This window comes from Pituophis catenifer, unplaced genomic scaffold (genome assembly GCF_029215685.1).
Source record: "Pituophis catenifer annectens isolate HBS135680 unplaced genomic scaffold, rPitCat1.0.hap2 SCAF_1, whole genome shotgun sequence".
NCBI lineage: Eukaryota > Metazoa > Chordata > Lepidosauria > Squamata > Colubridae > Pituophis > Pituophis catenifer.
The window spans coordinates 199,343,897-199,347,953 of NW_027256881.1; positions in this window are offsets into that span (position 1 = coordinate 199,343,897).

A 4,057-nucleotide genomic window follows, 5' to 3' on the forward strand; every position below is an offset into this window, starting at 1 on the left:
GGTGTGGCCAGCTTGACATCACTCGTGTCAGGGGCGCCTGTTGCCCGAATGCTCTGGCAGTGAAAATGGGCTCTTTACCTCCATTTTGGGCTGGGATGGCCTCCTGCAGCCCTTTGCCAGTGAAAACGGAGCCCCCCTGAGTTCTGTTTTCACTGGCAGAGGGTTGCAGGAGGCTGTCCTGGCCAAAAATGGAGCCCTCCCGAGTTCTGTTTTTGCTGGCAGAAGCACTGCGGGCCGGACTTTCGCTGTTTCCAGGGTGGCTCCACGGGCCAGATCTAAGCACCCCCCGGGCCTTCAGTTTGACACTTCTGGTGTAGACCATTTGACTTGGATGCTGTGCAAGGATCAGAACCATGGAATATTCTAATAAATCATGGCACACCCTGTCATAACCCATTTGTCACAGATCTTCACTCAAGAGGGTCCTCATTTGCAGAGTCTCGAAATTCAAGGGATTTCTAGGGTAGACTCTAGAAGTCTACTCAGAATGAAGTGCAATTGACCAACTCCCAGGTCACTGTCCACAGTATTACAGCCTCCATAAATTAAACTAATTTTAGAAAATTAACTTTTGTTGCTTATTGAATGGGCTTTTCTTCATGTTGCTGTTCTAGGAGTCAATGAACTACAAGCTTTTTGCCTCTTATCCTCATCCCCTCTCTTCCCTAAATAATAAGCCATCTGTTTCACACAACATTTATGCTATCAGGAGAGGCCATTAATTTTTCCTTCTAAAAATTAATCCAGTTTTGAACTGGATTAAGCGAAGGAAAGAACATTAAGCTCTCAGCTTGCACGAAGCTGTGATTTCCTTTAATCGTGATTAATATTTCATTCTACTTATCATTTGTCATGTAATTTCTTTCTGGAAGCTTTCACCAGATAAACTGACCAAGGCTGCTAGCTCTAAGGCTGAGAAGACAATCTTGTTCCTTCTTCTGTTAAACTAGTGTCACAAGCAGTGGTGGGTTTCAAAGTTTTTTACTCCCGGTTCTGTGGGTGTGGCTTGATGGGCATGGCATGGCTTGGTGGGCATGGCAGGGGAAGGATACTATAAAATCTCCATTCCCTCCCCACTCCTGGGGGAAGGATACTGTAAAATCCCCATTCCCTCCCCACTTCTGTGGGAGGATACTGTAAAATCTCCTTTTCCACCCCACTCAAAGGAAGGATACTTCAAAATCCCCATTTCCTCCCGATCATCCAGGACTTGGGCGGCAGAGAATAGATGGGGGTGGGGCCAGTCAGAATTTTTACTATCGGTTCTCCGAACTACTCAAAATTTCCGCTACCGGTTCTCCAGAACTGGTCAGAACCCACTGAAACCACCCCTGGTCACAAGGCAATACAGGAAGCACTCAGACTTTAACAAACCATGGCCAATTTTGGGAGTGGGAATTAAAAAGCTGATTCATTCTAATAAATTTACTCTCTTCTAAAAATATAAATCATGGCTGAGAAGAACTCCACAGCAAATGGAAATTCTGTCTATTGGGATAAGGGTAGATTTTGCTTTTTTCCTGCAGTGTGGCTTGGAATTTGGTCTTATAAAAATATGCTTTCCCCGATTCTGTGTCTATCAAGCATAATTTCAGATACTGAAATTCTCTGATAAGGAAACCGAAGAGACAGTCACCCCCCAAGAATTGAAATCCAGGACCAGGGAACAAACTGGAATTAAAGTAGGCCTAGGTGGAAATCGTGTGTGTGTGTGTGTGTGTGTGTGTGTGTGTGTGTGTGTGTGATATGATAAAATAAGGTAGAAGCAGGAATGGAGTTTCTTTCCACATATATATATATATATAAAAAGAAATTCCATTCCTGCTTCCACCTTATTTTGTTGTATGCTGCGTCTTTTAAGCAGTTTTCCCTGCATGTCTTTGATCCTAGAAGTGAGATGGGAATATTATAAGATATCTCATGTTCATGGGTGAGTCATTGAATCCTGGTTTATTCAGTTAATCTGGTTTTGCACAAAATGGAACGATAGAAAAATGCTCCAGCTGCAACAACCAGCTGGAGGAACCAGTATGTGAAGCTCCCAAGTGACATGTCTCATGAAATAAAATCCAAGATATCCATTTTCCATTAAAGGACAAGGACTTGATGCAATTCTGACTCTGACCTGGATCCAGAATTACACCCAATAAAAAGCAAAAAACAGAAACACCCCCCCCCCCGAGTCACAATCTCCAATCAATTCTCAGGCCATCGGTCCGGTGATTCCAAACTCCACCTTCCACCAGCTGCAGGCATCTTCCCTGTTCCCACATGAAGGAATGCCACCTAGACATAACATTCCACCTTTATCAGTGGTGGAATTCATTTTTTTTTACTACCTGTTCTGTTGGTGTGGCTTGGTGGGCATGGCTTGGTGGGCGTGGCAGGGGAAGGATACTGCAAAATTTCTATTCTCACCCCACTTCAGGGGAAGGATACTGCAAAATCCCCATTCCCAACCCACTCCAGGGGGAAGGATACTGCAAAATCTCCATTCCCACCCCACTCTGGGGCCAGCCAGAAATGGTATTTGAACTACTCAAAATTTCCGCTACTGGTTCTCCAGAACCTGTCAGAACCTGCTGAATTTCACCCCTGCCCTTTATCTCTTAACAGTTAGAGAGTGACGAACCTGAAGTAATACTAAATTCCTTTACTAGTAAACCTAAAAGCTAAGAAAAGAATAGACAATATAAAATGGCTACACATATGTCATCTTTAGGTCGCACAGTATGTTACTCTGTGAGACTCTGTGTGTTGTATAGACATTTCAAGGAACCACATCAATGAAACATGTTGAGATGAGTTCATTCAACCTTCTGAGCATAATCTAAACATATTTAAGCCTCACAGTGGAAACCAAGCTGTTGAGGACAACTAGAAAGGTGAAGGCAATAGGTTGACTCCTTATTGCTCCTTTTAAATAAAGAGAATAGGTCTTCATCAGTGACGTCCATGGCAATGGTGAAATCTAAAATTTGTTACTACCGGTTCTGTGGGCGTGGCTTGGTGTGGGGGATAATGTGACTGGGTGGGCGTGGCCAATTTTTTTTTTAACTTTTAAAACCATTTTTTCTACAACCTCTTCGGCGAAGAGGTTGTAAAAAAATGCTTTCAAAAGGCTCTGACGATCCCAGCTGAGTTGCCTGATCATCAGAGGCTTTTTTTCTTTTAAATGCCTCTGATGATCAGGCAACTCAGCTTGGATCGTCAGAGACTTTCAAAAGAAAAAAAGCCTCTGATGATCAAGCAACTCAGCTTGGATCATCAGAGGCATTTAAAAGAAAAAAAGGCTTTCTTTCTTTTAAATGCCTCTGACAATCCAAGCTGAGTTGCCTGATCATCAGAGTCTTTTTTTCTTTTAAATGCCTCTGATGATCCAAGCCGAGTTGCCTGATCTGCAGAGGCTTTTTTAAAAAGCCTCTGCCAATCAGGCAACTCGGCTTGGATCATCAGAGGCATATAAAAGAAAAAAAGACTCTGATGATCGCGCGGTTCATCTGGGCATGTGGGGGGGGGCAGTGATTTTTGCTACCAGTTCTCCGAACTACCCGCCTCCATCGCTACCAGATCGGGCGATTCGGTCCGAACCGGGAGCATTTCACCCCTGGTCCATGGGGAGGGGAAGGTGTCAAAAAGGCAAGATGGAAGAAGTGGCATCATGATGGATGCCCCATATCTTTTATAGCATAGACAGAGTTTTCAGAGACTTCAGAATGAGAGCCATACAACTCTATAGGGAGATGTTATTCAGATGATGAGCACTGCAACAAATAAGGCATATTGCTTAGATCCTGGCAAATGACATTGTTGATTGTGCCCACTTTTCCCAGTCAAAGGACATTGAGCAGAGGACATTGGAGAAAGACAGTTGTTCAGATAACCTGGTCCTGTGCCTTGAAAGGCTTTATAGGTGATAATTAAACCCTTGAATTGCATCTTGAAACCAATTGGCAGGGCAGTGCAGTGCAGTGCAGTAGTGTCACATGGGCATTACTAAGTCATGCCAGTGACTACTATGCTGCTGCGTTCTAAAGTAGTTGTAGCTTTTGAGTGG